The following is a 16,819-nucleotide window of genomic DNA, read 5'->3' on the forward strand; positions in this document are numbered from 1 at the left end:
GCTCGGAGGTCTTTAGAAAATTTGTGGCCAGTGGCACACCATAATGGAAGGTCCCCGGAAGGAAATATTTCTCCCAGAAGGGCATCCCAGAACTATATGGCCACGTTCAGCGGCAAGTTAATATATCTCTGGCACACAGTGTCTGTGCCAAGATACATATGACCACAGACACGTGGTCTAGCAAACATGGGCAGGGAAGGTACATAACTTTTACTGTCCACTGGGTGAACCTTCTGACGGCCATCAAGCATGTAACCCGTGGCACCCGTGTGGATTTGGTGTTACCGCCACGGATTGCATGCAGGCCTGCCTCTTCTTCTCCTCCTTCTACTCCATCCTCTATCTCCTCCTCTGCTGACTCCTCCTTTTCCACTGCTACCGCCTCTTCCACTGCACCCCCCGAGCTCCCCAGAACCTATTCGACGTGCTAGGTGACATATTGCCATGCTGTGCTGCGGCTGTTGTGCTTAAATCCAAGAGCCACACCGGTCCTGCACTGCTCTCAACTCTGCGGTCACAGGCCGATCAGTAGCTAACCCCGCTCAATTTGACAGTTGGTAAAGTGGTGTGCGACAACGGTGCCAATCTGCTGAGCGTGCTGAAACAGGGCAAAATGACACACGAGCCGTGCATGGCACGCGTCCTGAACTTAGTCGTTCATTGATTTGTTGCCAAATATCCCGGGGTCCAGGACGTATTGCGGCAGGCCAGGATCTTTGGCCATTTTGGAAGATCTTACACGGCCATGGCTCGCCTTGCTGACGTTCAGCGGCGATACCACTTGCCCGTCAGACATCTGATTTGTGACTGCCCAACGCGCTGGAACTCCACCTTGTATATGCTTGATAGGCGGCTCCAGCAGAAACGTGCCCTTAACGACTACCTGTACGAACTCTGCGGCAGGACAGGTTCTGGGGAGCTTGGTTTCTTTTCACCGCACCAGTGGTTGCTCATGCGCGACACATGCAGACTTCTGCGCCCATTTGATGAGATCACCAAACTGGTCAGTCGCAGCCAGTGAACAATCAGTGATACTGTACCTTACGCCTTCTTTCTGGAGCATGCATTGCGTTGTGAATGCTGAATGAATTCCCAGGGGGAGCTACTCCATCTGAGACAAGTCAGCAGGAGTCTGAAGAGGAGTCAAGAGGAGGATGGTGGCTGGGGGGAGGAGGAGGAGCAAGAAGAGCAGGCTTTAAACTTTTCGGGGATCCCTGGTGTTGTCCGTAGCTGGGGGAAGGAGACCGAGGATGACATTCTCCTGGGCAATGAGCAGGAGCCAGGGTGCTCCACCAATTTAGTGCAAATGGGGGTTTCATGTTCCAGTGTTTGAAGAGGGACCCCCATTTCCAGCATCACAGAGGGCTGCCAGAATGCAGCATTTCCAGGCCTTGCTGCGAGAAATGCTGCATTCTGCTGTTGCGGGCACTGGCAGAGGAATTTCCACCCACAGCGAAACAGGTACGGGTACCAATCCTACCGCACCTGCAAAAAGAGGGCGGTTTGAAGATGTGTTGGTCACTTTAAATATGGGATCATTCTTGCAGCCAACCCATCAACAGCCGCCCTCCGGATCTAGCCTCAGGGAATGCCTAGACCGACAGGTGTCCGACTACATCGGGTTAACGGCCGATGTGGACACTCTCAGAAGCGAGGAACTCCTTGACTACTGGGTGTGCAGGCTTGACCTGTGGCCAGAGCTGGCACAATTTGCCATGGAACTCTTGGCTTGCCCCTCATCGAGTGTCCTGTCCGAAAGGACGTTCAGCGCAGAAGGGGGATCATGACCAAATTTTTGGAGCCTATACTGGCCGACAGTTATATATTTATCCTGTGACCACCTAATGCACCTCCAGCCACAGAATCCAAAGTTCTTTGCTGTCAGGTGAATGCCTATTGCCTAATTTTTGGGGCCTGTACTGGCCGACAGTTACATATTTATCCTGTGACCGCCTAATGCACCTCCAGCCACAGAATCCAAAGTTCTTTGCTGTCAGGTGAATGCCTATTGCCTAATTTTTGGGGCCTGTACTGGCCGACAGTTACATATTTATCCTGTGACCACCTAATGTAGCTCCAGCCACAGAATCCAAAGTTCTTTGCTGTCAGGTGAATGCTTATTGCCTAAGTTTTGAGGCCTGTACTGGCTGACAGTTAAATTTTTTATCTCTAGACACATAATCATACCCCTGTCTCACTCTTGCCTCTCATTATGGTGGCATATGAACCGCATTTACCATAAGGACCTTTTAATGTCACAGGGTAATGTGACTATGCCCCCCACCCCGTACTGTGCCGCCCCCCACCCCGTACTGTTCCCCCCCCCGTAATGTGCCCCCTTATACCCTGCATTGTGCCCTCTTACAACACCCTGTGCAGTGCCCCTAGTCATTCCCTGTACTATGCCCTCTTATACCCTTTTATCCGGTCACGGTATGGCAGTGTTATCCTGTCACTGTACAGAGGTGTTATCCGGTCAATGTATGGTGGTGGTATCCAATAACTGGATGGCCATAACTGTATCTCTTTCCCTGCCCACGCCATCCTTTTTTAGACCTGGCATGAGCGAGAAAAATATGCAGATTGCAGTGCTAAGGACCTTTGCGCCACAATCTGTGTCAGAAATACACCTAACATAGACGTATTTCTATATAATAAATGACCACCTAATTGTATTATTATTCAGGGGTGGTTCTAATATCTTTATATTATATAGATTCTAGTGTACTGTATTATACTGTGCCCTGTATTTCCCAGTAGAAAATGATCCTTGGAAAACACAGTCCTCATCCCTGACCACCAGGACCAGGTAGTGCTCTGTCAGTACATGGCAGCCTCCCCTCTCCACCACGCTTCTCCGCTGTGTACTGGTGCTTATTCTGACACTAGGGCTGGATTCACATGCTATTTTTGCCATCCATTTAATGCATACCAAAAATGTATGCATTAACAGATGCCTCAGACTGATGCTGTACAGTGGTGTCCATTCACCATACAGTTCCATGGCCAAAAATATTTTTACGTTAACGTATGCATTTTTTTATGGATTCTGCAGGATACAAAAACGTGGAGTGAAGCACATTTGTATACATCAAACCGATAGGAAATAACATCTTTCTAGGCTCCAGCAGGGCACATTTTTGAGAGTTTCCCTTTAAGACGCAAAAAAATGGCCCCTGATTAAAATACATATTTTTTGTGGGAATTTTCGCCAATGATTTCCCTATGGTATATCACTGTCCATGTTGTGGGACAATTTGTGTACTTCTAGTAAGTGTTTGCTGGTCATTAAAGTGAATGGGGCCCGCCGCGAATGCACGGTTCGCGAACATTTGATCGTGAACGCGTGTTCGCGAATAGTCCCGGCCGATGTTCGTCTATCACTATTCTCCACACCCCAAAGTCTCCCCACCAATAAGGACATCAATCTTCTGTAAAGTACTGGAATACTGTTTAAGGGCTATGTACACCTTTGGGGGCATTTTTTTATTATTGCATTGTACTCATTTTGAGCTACAAATAATTTTCTAAATCGGTCTTTATTAAAAATATGGCTTCTTTTTTATCTGTACAGAGCTGACATGGTCTAGAAGCATCCTTTGGATTTTCTGTCTTATCCATCATCTGGAGAGCAGACAGACTCCTTATCTTTGCTCTTTGACATATAGCTCAGTTTTTATCTAAGGGTACTTTCACACTAGCGTTTTTCTTTTCCGGTATTGAGTTCCGTCCTAGGAGCTCAATACTGGAAAAAAACTGATCAGTTTTATCCTAATGCATTCTGAATGGAGAGCATTCCGTTCAGTATGCATCAGGAGGCATCAGTTCAGTCCCTCTTATGTTTTTTGGCCGGAAAAAATATAGCAGCATGCTGCAGTTTTCTCTCGGGCCAAAAATCCTGAACCATTGCCAAAATGCCGGATCTGGCATTAATTTCTATTGAAATGTATTAGTGCCGGATCAGCATTAAGTGTCTACCAGCAAAACGGATCTGGTTTTCCGGTCTGCGCATGCGCAAACCTTTACAAATGCGAAAGATAAGTAAATACCGGATCCTTTTTTCCGATATTTTAATGCATTTGTCAGACGGATCCGCGTCCGTCTGACAAATACCATCTGTTTGCGTCCGAATTGCCGGATCCGGCAAGCAGTTCCAGCGACAGAACTGCCTGCCGGAATCCTCTGCCTCAAGTGTGAAAGTACCCTTACTGATAAGAATGTGGCCTAAATAAGTGTTTACGACCTCTTAGTAGTTTAGAGATAAGGATTATTAGGGAAAGTACCAGTCAGGCAGCTAGAAAAACAGTTAGCCCTTTGTGACAGTACAGCTCAATATTTTTGATAAAGGCCAACTGAAAAAATGATTTTTAGGCAAAAATGAGTAAAATGCAAACATTAAAAAAAATTGCCTCCGAAGGTATACATAGCCTTTAAGACCGTACTTTTGACCTGCGTTAGGTCCCTTGCTATAGATCATTGGTGATTAACCCAACATGTTCAAAATGCATCTCGTGACTCCATCAAAGGGATGCATTTGTTTATGGCTAAGTCCAGGGGTAAGTGCACACATGTATGACATTTTTTACACAGCTGTAATACTGGTTGGACTTTTATCCGATTTAAAGGCTATGGACATGTTTGAGGTGATTTTTTTCTCTCTGCTCTCCTGAATAAAAAATCTAAGCTGACATCTTTATAACTGATTAAAATAAACATAAATCAAAAGGGATGTCAGCTTTATGAGCAGTAAGTACATTAGAGAGAAGGCTACTGGCTAAGGCCGCGTTCACATCTGTACTGAGAACTCTGTCAGTCTGTACCAGCCGAGGAATAAACTGCCAAAGCATAGCCAGATACCATCATGCAACCCCGGATCCCTACTCACTATATGCCGGTTTCCGCCGGACAAAAAGTGTTGTGTGTAGTCATTTTTGGTATAGCCGAAAGCCGTCTTTTGCCAGATACAAGAACCAGAATAAAGTGCTGGAGTTCACAATGCAGATGTGAACTCAGCCTAAGCTATCAGAGAGATTGTCTTTCAGATTTCACATTGAACAGGACTAAGCAACCTGCAATGTGTAAGAATACAGGGAGTGCAGAATTATTAGGCAAGTTGTATTTTTGAGGATTAATTTTATTATTGAACAACAACCATGTTCTCAATGAACCCAAAAAACTCATTAATATCAAAGCTGAATATTTTTGGAAGTAGTTTTTAGTTTGTTTTTAGTTTTAGCTATTTTAGGGGGATATCTGTGTGTGCAGGTGACTATTACTGTGCATAATTACTTAACAAAAAACAAATATATACCCATTTCAATTATTTATTTTTACCAGTGAAACCAATATAACATCTCAACATTCACAAATATACATTTCTGACATTCAAAAACAAAACAAAAACAAATCAGTGACCAATATAGCCACCTTTCTTTGCAAGGACACTCAAAAGCCTGCCATCCATGGATTCTGTCAGTGTTTTGATCTGTTCACCATCAACATTGCGTGCAGAAGCAACCACAGCCTCCCAGACCCTGTTCAGAGAGGTGTACTGTTTTCCCTCCTTGTAAATCTCACATTTGATGATGGACCACAGGTTCTCAATGGGGTTCAGATCAGGTGAACAAGGAGGCCATGTCATTAGATTTTCTTCTTTTATACCCTTTCTTGCCAGCCACGCTGTGGAGTACTTGGACGCATGTGATGGAGCATTGTCCTGCATGAAAATCATGTTTTTCTTGAAGGATGCAGACTTCTTCCTGTACCACTGCTTGAAGAAGGTGTCTTCCAGAAACTGGCAGTAGGACTGGGAGTTGAGCTTGACTCCATCCTCAACCCGAAAAGGCCCCACAAGCTCATCTTTGATGATACCAGCCCAAACCAGTACTCCACCTCCACCTTGCTGGCGTCTGAGTCGGACTGGAGCTCTCTGCCCTTTACCAATCCAGCCACGGGCCCATCCATCTGGCCCATCAAGACTCACTCTCATTTCATCAGTCCATAAAACCTTAGAAAAATCAGTCTTGAGATGTTTCTTGGCCCAGTCTTGACGTTTCAGCTTGTGTGTCTTGTTCAGTGGTGGTCGTCTTTCAGCCTTTCTTACCTTGGCCATGTCTCTGAGTATTGCACACCTTGTGCTTTTGGGCACTCCAGTGATGTTGCAGCTCTGAAATATGGCCAAACTGGTGGCAAGTGGCATCTTGGCAGCTGCACGCTTGACTTTTCTCAGTTCATGGCCAGTTATTTTGCGCCTTGGTTTTTCCACACGCTTCTTGCGACCCTGTTGACTATTTTGAATGAAACTCTTGATTGTTCGATGATCACGCTTCAGAAGCTTTGCAATTTTAAGAGTGCTGCATCCCTCTGCAAGATATCTCACTATTTTTGACTTTTCTGAGCCTGTCAAGTCCTTCTTTTGACCCATTTTGCCAAAGGAAAGGAAGTTGTCTAATAATTATGCACACCTAATATAGGGTGTTGATGTCATTAGACCACACCCCTTCTCATTACAGAGATGCACATCACCTAATATGCTTAATTGGTAGTAGGCTTTCGAGCCTATACAGCTTGGAGTAAGACAACATGCATAAAGAGGATGATGTGGTCAAAATACTCATTTACCTATTAATTCTGCACGCAGTGTATATGCAGGCTACAGAAGACAAATAGAGCAACATTTTTAATAAATCCAATTGCAGATATGTTTTTTTTTTATCCCATAATAGAATTAATGCAGTTAAATAAATTCTCTAAAGGTGTAAATCACTATTAAGTAAAAAGTTAAAGAAAAGAAAATCCCACACATACTTACCTAAATCTGCTTGATATGGGGACAGATACATTAGATACATATACATACACATATCCCAGCTTTTGGGGGAAGAAAAAAAAAAAAATAATAATAATAAAATAAAATAAAAAAATATATACAGTCCTGGTGAAAAGTTTAAGACCACTTGAAAAATGGCAAAAAATCTTATTTTACATTGTTGGATCTTAACAAGGTTCCAAGTAGAGCTTCAACATGCAACAAGAAGAAATGAGAGTGAGACAAAACATTTTTTGAGCATTCAATTAATTGAAAATAACGATTAAACTGAAACAGGCTGTTTTTCAGCTGATCCAAATTTTAGGACCACATGCCCTTAAAAGGCCAAATCTGTGCAAAGATGTGGATTCATTGTCATTTTCTGTCAGGTAGTCACACGTTGTGATGGCAAAGGCAAAAAAACTCTCCCTTTTTGAATGTGGTCAGGTTGTTGAACTGCATAAGCAGGGTCTCTCACAGCGCACCATCGCTGCTGAGGTGGGACGCAGTAAGACAGTCATTTGGAATTTCTTAAATTATCCTGAGGGTTATGGAATAAAAAAGTCAAGTGGAAGACCCCAAAAAATTTCATCAGCACTGAGCCGGAGGATCCAATTGGCTGTCCGTCAAGACCCTGGACGATCCTCGACCCAAATTAAGGCCCTTACTGGTGCTGACTGCAGCCCCATAACCATCAGACGGCATCTGAGACTTAAGGGCTTCAAAAACAAAAAACTTCTTTAAAGACCTCGTCTCCTTGAACGCCACAGAACTGCTCGTTTGGACTTTGCAAGAGAGCACCAAACATGGGACATTCAAAGGTGGAAGAAAGTTTTATTCTCTGATGAGAAAAAATGTAACCTTGATGGTCCTGATGGTTTCCAACGTTACTGGCGTGACAAGCAGATCCCACCTGATATGTTTTCTACGCGCCACAGTGGAGGGGGCCCATAATGGTCTGGGGTGCTTTTTCCTTCAGTGGAACAATGGAGCTTCAGGAAGTGCAGGGGCGTCAAAAGGCCGCTGGCTATGTCCAGATGTTGCAGAGAGCATTCCTCGTGACTGAGGGCCCTCGTCTGTGTGGTAACGACTGGGTTTTTCAACAGGACAACGCTACAGTACACAATGCCCGCAGGACAAGGGACTTCTGCCAGGAGAATACCATCACTCTTTTGGCCCATCCTGCATGTTCCCCTGATCTAAATCCAATTGAGAACCTTTGGGGATGGATGGCAAGGGAAGTTTACAAAAATGGACAACAGTTCCAGACAGTAGATGGCCTTCGTGCGGCCGTCTTCACCACTTGGAGAAATGTTCACACTCACCTCATGGAAACGCTTGCATAAAGCATGCCGAAACTATTTTTTCAAGTGATAAACAATAACGGCGGAGCTACTCATTACTGAGTTCATGTTTGGAAGTTGGATTTCTGTTTTGGGGGGGTTTCGTTTTTTTTTGGTGGTGTGGTCCTAAACTTTTGATCAGCTGAAAAACAGCCTGTTTCAGTTTATTCATTGTTTTCATTAAATTGAATGCTCAAAAAATGTTTTGTCTCACTCCCATTTCTTCTTGTTGCATGTTGAAGCTCTACTTGGAACCTTGTTAAGATTCAGCCATGCTAAATATGATTTTTTGCCATTTTTCAAGTGGTCTTAAACTTTTGATCAGGACTGTATATAGTACCACACTGTCCCTATAAGAGATAAGAAGACAGAAGTGCTCTTCTCTATGACTGGGCAGAGGACTCGGCATACAGGAGTTTCTATGTCTGATTTAGGCCTCAAAGACACACGACAGTGTTTTTTCACTGTCAGTGATTTGGCTTCAGTGGTCCGTGTCCGATTTAGCTTCAGTTGTGTTTTCTGTGTCTTCCTTTTTTTTTGTCTGACAGGGGAAAAAAACGGAAGGTTAATGAAAAGTGTACAGAAAGCCCACGTCCACAAACTCAGTACTTCACTCGTCCAGCAGACACCCTACATCATTGAAGATGGGTATTCCCGGTGGACAGTATTTACGCCTGCACCACAATTGCTCTGATCACAAAGAGTTTGTGAGGCAGGCCAAGGACCTCAGACAGAGGTTTCTTTTAAGAGGTTACCCCGATAAAGTGCTGCGACAGGGCTATCAAAAAGCTTTGGCAGTACCACGTGCTAATCTCCTGTCACCAAAGGCAAAAACAGTTGGAGATCATAAAATTCGCCTTATTGCGACCTTTGATAAGATGTCGAACAGTGTCAGAGAAGTCCTACAAAAACATTGGTCCATTCTCCTTATGGACCCGGACATCCGAGACACTGTACACGAGTACCCGCAGATTACGTTTAGGAGAGGACAGAGCCTGAGGGATACCCTGGTCCACAGTCACCTCCCGCTGACACCAGCAACAGGCACTTGGTTAGATCGTAGGCCATTAGGTTGCTTCAGGTGTGGCGGCGGTTGTGTGGCATGTGGCACCCTCAGACCCTGCAGGACCTTTGAAAGCACAAATCTACAACGCTCATTTGAAATCCGTGACTTCATTAATTGCCGCAGCAGTGGCGTAATCTACAAGCTAACATGTACATGCAAAATGGAGTACATAGGAAAAACCAAAAGGGAGCTGCGTAGATGCATAGGCGAACACCTGGGAGACATAGCGAACAAGAGAGACACAGCAGTCTCCAGGCACATACACGAAGTCCACAACGGGAATCCCAAATGCCTGAGTGCTATAGGGATAGAACTGGTTAAGCAACCAACAAGAGGAGGCGATTGGGACCGCATACTTTTGCAGCACGAGACCCGATGGATCTTTAGGCTGCATACAGTATCACCTACCGGCTTGAACGAGCAACTTAACTTCAGTTGAAATGCCCTAGTCAAACCCACAAAATTGAACAACATGCTGAACTATGCCTCAAAATTGAGGCATTATTGAACGAGGTATTCCTAAGCACGTCTCTGTCACTAACACTAGACGTGCTTCTATGTAGTTTTTTTCGATCATGCCTCAAAATTGAGGCAGCATAAACAATGGAATCATAAACACGTATTATTATCCTACATATCATTTTTTCATAGTAGACGTTCATATATGCTATCAGCCCACCTTGACGAATGGACAATATACTGTGCGAGTATAACTAATATTTAGAAGTGATATGTCACTGTGCCCCAATTTTGGCTCGGTCCTCCGTAGGATCTGAGCTCTGAACCCCGGATCTTTAATCCTTTTTTCATTAATTATAGATCAAAATGCTACAAATGCCTTTATTTTGGTACGGTCTATATCACTAGACCATCCAGCGACTGGTTGCTAGGGACGCGTCGGGCTCTTGGTAACCAATGTCAGCTGACCGCCCTGTCAATACAGGACGTCAGGACGCGCTCACGTCATCTAGTTTGAGCGGCGTCCCATGTGATCCCTGCCGAGCGGGGGGGGGGGGGGGCCAGGGCGCATGCGCTGAGCGGCCGGGATGGTGCGCATGCGCATAGGTCTTAGCTTCGTCATACGCATCGAACAGATGACGCGGCACGCCAGACAGGTGACAGCCTTATCTGCCATTTAAATACTGGCACGAAACTGAGCGCGGGTGCGATCTATTGCCCGTGGCTTATCTGAGGATGCCCGAACTAAGGAAGTGGAGCACTATCCAGCACTCCATCCAATAGTCCATCGACGATCATTTAGGTGTGTTATATCTGATATCACCTGATAGTCACAAGTAATTAGAGTCCTAGCTATATATCTCCCCTGATGATGATTTTTGCTGAAACGTGCATGTAGGGAGCGGGACTAGAATAGGGCCATATAGGGCCAGGTTACAGGGTAAGGTTCCGGACGGGGTCGCCCTTATAAGGTTGTGGTTAGGCTGCTATGCGTTACAAGTATCAGGGCAAGCTATAGACCACTTGACAGGGCCAAATCAGGGCCGAAGCTGAACCCCGCCGTCCCTTCAGCAGCGGAGCGTCCGTTATTGGAGTCAATCACCTTGGTACCATCTGGATGCAATCTGCACCCTGGACGCAGACAACAGAGCGGTAGGAGTACGTTTTTTTTTGGGTGCCGCTGAGTACCCCCTTTAATTGACTGCTTGGGTGCCGCCGTGCACAATGACATGTTATACCGCCGCTCTGACCATATAATGTATTTATGTATTTTGGGCCTATTTTTCTTAAATTCTTTAGTAAAAGTTATGTTTTAATACAATCAACAAATCACTAATCCTGTAGTTATTGGTAATGAAAAGTGTAATTTTATTGCACCATGGTCTTGAAGAAAAAAACGGGCACGGACACGGATGACATACCAGTTGTGCATCCGTTTTTTTGGACGGACCCATTGACTTGAATGGGTCCGTCCTCCGTTTTACACTGACAAGAATAGGACAGGTTATATTTTTTTGACGGACTGGAATCACGGATCACGGACGTGGAGAAAAAAACGGAGGACTATCAGTTTTTTTTCACAGCTCCATAGAAATGAATGGGACCTCCGCTAAACTGTGAAAAATGACGGAACGGACGCGGATGCACACAACGGTCGTGTGCATGAGGCCTAATCCTGAGGAAGGTCGCTGCATCACATGAATTTATCTTTCCCTGAGAGCCGTTAATTCAGCATGATCTTGCTTATCTTGATGGAATTTTCTGGGCTTCCTGTTGGGATTAGCTCCTATTTTTTTTGTGTACAGATCTCTTGTTGTACAGCAGATGTACAGTATGCACCTCACTTGCTTTTATACAGTTGCTATGAATAGCATACTCGACTGTACGGTTGTCATCACAGTGCGGGATACATTTGGGATACATTTGGCTTTTGAAGCGTTTGGACAAATAACCATATATGTATGTCCTGACCTGCTGTTGTATTGTAGTCCTTTAGAATTAACTTTCCAGGATTGGCTTCCTGCTATCTTGTTATAAATAATACAGGAAATCATTAGGACACAATGGTCGGAATCGAAAGAAGCAAACATTGCAGCTGAATGGAAACGGTCATCTGCTGCCTGAAAGTAGATTTTAACATAGCATTATTAGTTTATTAGTAATGACATAACGGAACACAGCTCATTGTACATTGCTTGTCTGATGACATGTACTGTACAAGACAATTAAGAATGTACTTTTTTATGGAAGCTCAGTACTCTACAAATTATGATATCATATGGAAAAAGATATAGTAAGCATTTACTAGCCTCTAGGATAATAGATGATTGCACATTAAAGAGGTTGTGTGGGATCCTAAAATGTAATTTAATTGTGTAAACCTCGTCTAGTCTCCTATAGAGTATAATAGTGTACCAGTCCACTTCACTTCAGTCTCTGCGCTCTCGCTGGGCTCCATGGCTTGCAATCCGAAGCTCCCGGTTGTGAGCAGAAATGAGCAGTAGCCACAACACTTCCCATAGTGCTGTGTGCTGTAAAATCAGACAGAAACATAAATGTCTACTGCACCCTTCCCTGGGCTGAAAACTCACAGCTTCAATATGACAAGCAGTGGACTTGTGGATTGTGGATTGAGGGCGTCAACCAGCCCATTCCAAGATTACATAGGACCCGAATAGGGTGCCCAATATGTTGTGTCCAGCGTGTGCCAGTGTGAAAATGTGTAATGTCCACAAATAAGACAACGTGTAAAAAAAAAACTGAACAGATCTAAAAACAAACAACACTGACAATAAAAATGGCGCACCATCAAAGGAAATATTCCTTTGGCCCTGTGAGGAGTGTGGTTGTCACGTTTGGGGTTTTCTTTTTTATTTCGTATCCGAGCCTCTCCAAGTGTCGTTCAGCGCTGTATAAATTATCATACTAGGCCTCAAATGCACATGGTGCTCTTTCTCTTCTGGACCCTGCATACTTGGGTAAAATTTCTTTAATAAAATTTGGGGTGCTTTTTCTCCTTTTGTGAAACTTAAACATTTGAGGCTAAAACTACATTTAAAGAGGACCTTTCACCATAATAAAACCTCTAAACTGACTATACAGACGCGTAGAGAGGCGCCCAGGGATCCCCGTGCACTTACTGTTATACTTGGGCGCCGCTCCGTTCTCCGGTTATAGCCTCCGGTATCTTCATAGTTAGGCTCCACCCAGGGGAACCTGCCGGCGTCTCATTCTTCCATGCTGTAGCGCTGGCTAATCGCAGCGCTCAGCTCATAGCCTGAGAGAAAAAAAACCCTCTCAGGCTATGAGCTGAGCGCTGCTATTGGCCAGCGCTACAGCATAGGAGAAAGAGACGGCGTCAGGTTCCCCTGGGTGGAGCCTAACTATGAAGATACCGGAGGCTATAACGGGAGAAAGGAGCGGCGCCTGGGGATAACAGTAAGTGCAGGGAGATCCCTGGGCGCCGCTCTACACGTCTGTATAGTTAGTTTAGAGGTTTTATTATGGTGAAATGTCCTCTTTAATTAAAATACAATGTAATTTGTAATTTCACATCCCAATCTTTAAAAGTTCTATGAAACATCTGTGATGTCAAGCCAACCACTGTACCCCTAGGTGTATTTCTTGAAGGGTTTAGTTTACAAAATGGTATTAACTTTTTTGTTTTTTACAATGTACTGGCACCCCAGGGGCCAATGTGACATGGCACCCATGCATTCCAGCAAAGTCTACTCTCTAAAAGACAAATGGTGCTCCTTTTGAGCCCTATGGTTTGCCCTCACTGTAGTTTACGACATCATATCGGATGTTGTCGTATTCAGAAAAAAATGGGTAACCAATTGTGAGGTGCTTTCTCTCCTGTAACCCCTTCTGAAAAAGAAAAAATTGGGACTAAAAAAAGCATTTTATTGGAAGAAATGTCTATAAAGTCTATAAAACCCGTGTTGGCTCAAAGCGTTTACTACACCACTTTAACCACCTCCGGACCGCCTAACGCAGGATCGCGTTCCGGAGGTGGCAGCGCTGCGCACAGTCACGCATATACGCGTCATCTCGCGAGACGCGAGATTTCCTGTGAACGCGCGCACACAGGCGCGCGCGCTCACAGGAACGGAAGGTAAGAGAGTTGATCTCCAGCCTGCCAGCGGCGATCGTTCGCTGGCAGGCTGGAGATGTGTTTTTTTTAACCCCTAACAGGTATATTAGACGCTGTTTTGATAACAGCGTCTAATATACCTGCTACCTGGTCCTCTGGTGGTCCCCTTTGTTTGGATCGACCACCAGAGGACACAGGTAGCTCAGTAAAGTAGCACCAAGCACCACTACACTACACTACACCCCCCCCCCATCACTTATTAACCCCTTATTAGCCCCTGATCACCCCTAATCACCCCTGATCACCCCATATAGACTCCCTGATCCCCCCCCTGTCATTGATTACCCCCCTGTCATTGATCAACCCCCTGTAAAGCTCCATTCAGACGTCCGCATGATTTTTACGGATCCACTGATAGATGGATCGGATCCGCAAAACGCATCCGGACGTCTGAATGAAGCCTTACAGGGGCATGATCAATGACTGTGGTGATCACCCCATATAGACTCCCTGATCACCCCCCTGTCATTGATTACCCCCCTGTCATTGATTACCCCCCTGTAAAGCTCCATTCAGATGTCCGCATGATTTTTACGGATGCACTGATACATGGATCGGATCCGCAAAACGCATCCGGTCGTCTGAATGAAGCCTTACAGGGGCATGATCAATGACTGTGGTGATCACCCCCCTGTCATTGATCACCCCCCTGTAAAGCTCCATTCAGATGTCCGCATGATTTTTACGGATGCACTGATAGATGGATCGGATCCGCAAAACGCATCCGGACGTCTGAATGAAGCCTTACAGGGGCATGATCAATGACTGTGGTGATCACCCCATATAGACTCCCTGATCACCCCCCTGTCATTGATCACCCCCCTGTCATTGATTACCCCCCTGTAAAGCTCCATTCAGATGTCCGCATGATTTTTACGGATGCACTGATAGATGGATCGGATCCGCAAAACGCATCCGGACGTCTGAATGAAGCCTTACACGGGCGTGATCAATGACTGTGGTTATCACCCCATATAGACTCCCTGATCACCCCCCTGTCATTGATCACCCCCCTGTCATTGATCACCCCCCCTGTCATTGATCACCCCCCCTGTCATTGATCACCCCTCTGTAAGGCTCCATTCAGATATTTTTTTGGCCCAAGTTAGCAGAATTTTTTTTTTTTTTTTCTTACAAAGTCTCATATTCCACTAACTTGTGTCAAAAAATAAAATCTCACATGAACTCACCATACCCCTCACGGAATCCAAATGCGTAAAATTTTTTAGACATTTATATTCCAGACTTCTTCTCACGCTTTAGGGCCCCTAGAATGCCAGGGCAGTATAAATACCCCACATGTGACCCCATTTCGGAAAGAAGACACCCCCAGGTATTCCGTGAGGGGCATATTGAGTCCATGAAAGATTGAAATTTTTGTCCCAAGTTAGCGGAACGGGAGACTTTGTGAGAAAAAAATTAAAAATATCAATTTCCGCTAACTTGTGCCAAAAAAAAAAAATTTCTATGAACTCGCCATGCCCCTCATTGAATACCTTGGGGTGTCTTCTTTCCAAAATGGGGTCACATGTGGGGTATTTATACTGCCCTGGCATTCTAGGGGCCCCAAAGCGTGAGAAGAAGTCTGGTATCCAAATGTCTAAAAATGCCCTCCTAAAAGGAATTTGGGCACCTTTGCGCATCTAGGCTGCAAAAAAGTGTCACACATCTGGTATCGCCGTACTCAGGAGAAGTTGGGGAATGTGTTTTGGGGTGTCATTTTACATATACCCATGCTGGGTGAGAGAAATATCTTGGTCAAATGCCAACTTTGTATAAAAAAATGGGAAAAGTTGTCTTTTGCCAAGATATTTCTCTCACCCAGCATGGGTATATGTAAAATGACACCCCAAAACACATTCCCCAACTTCTCCTGAATACGGCGATACCACATGTGTGACACTTTTTTGCAGCCTAGGTGGGCAAAGGGGCCCATATTCCAAAGAGCACCTTTAGGATTTCACAGGTCATTTACCTACTTACCACACATTAGGGCCCCTGGAAAATGCCAGGGCAGTATAACTACCCCACAAGTGACCCCATTTTGGAAAGAAGACACCCCAAGGTATTCCGTGAGGGGCATGGCGAGTTCCTAGAATTTTTTATTTTTTGTCACAAGTTAGTGGAAAATGCTTATTTTTTTTTTTTTTTTTTTTTTCATACAAAGTCTCATATTCCACTAACTTGTGACAAAAAATAAAAACTTCCATGAACTCACTTTGCCCATCAGCGAATACCTTGGGGTCTCTTCTTTCCAAAATGGGGTCACTTGTGGGGTAGTTATACTGCCCTGGCATTCTAGGGGCCCAAATGTGTGGTAAGGAGTTTGAAATCAAATTCTGTAAAAAATGACCTGTGAAATCCGAAAGGTGCTCTTTTGAATATGGGCCCCTTTGCCCACCTCGGCTGCAAAAAAGTGTCACACATCTGGTATCTCCGTAATCGGGAGAAGTTGGGGAATGTGTTTTGGGGTGTCATTTTACATATACCCATGCTGGGTAAGAGAAATATCTTGGCAAAAGACAACTTTTCCCATTTTTTTATACAAAGTTGGCATTTGACCAAGATATTTATCTCACCCAGCATGGGTATATGTAAAAAGACACCCCAAAACACATTCCTCAACTTCTCCTGAATACAGAGATACCAGATGTGTGACACTTTTTTGCAGCCTAGGTGGGCAAAGGGGCCCACATTCCAAAGAGCACCTTTCGGATTTCACAGGTCATTTACCTACTTACCACACATTTGGGCCCCTAGAATGCCAGGGCAGTATAACTACCCCACAAGTGACCCCATTTTGGAAAGAAGAGACCCCAAGGTATTCGCTGATGGGCATAGTGAGTTCATGGAAGTTTTTATTTTTTGTCACAAGTTTGTGGAATATGAGACTTTGTATGAAAAAAAAAAAAAAAAAAAAAAATCATCATTTTCCACTAACTTGTGACAAAAAATAAAAAATTCTAGGAACTCGCCATGCCCCTCAC

This window comes from Bufo bufo, chromosome 1 (genome assembly GCF_905171765.1).
Source record: "Bufo bufo chromosome 1, aBufBuf1.1, whole genome shotgun sequence".
Taxonomy (NCBI): domain Eukaryota; kingdom Metazoa; phylum Chordata; class Amphibia; order Anura; family Bufonidae; genus Bufo; species Bufo bufo.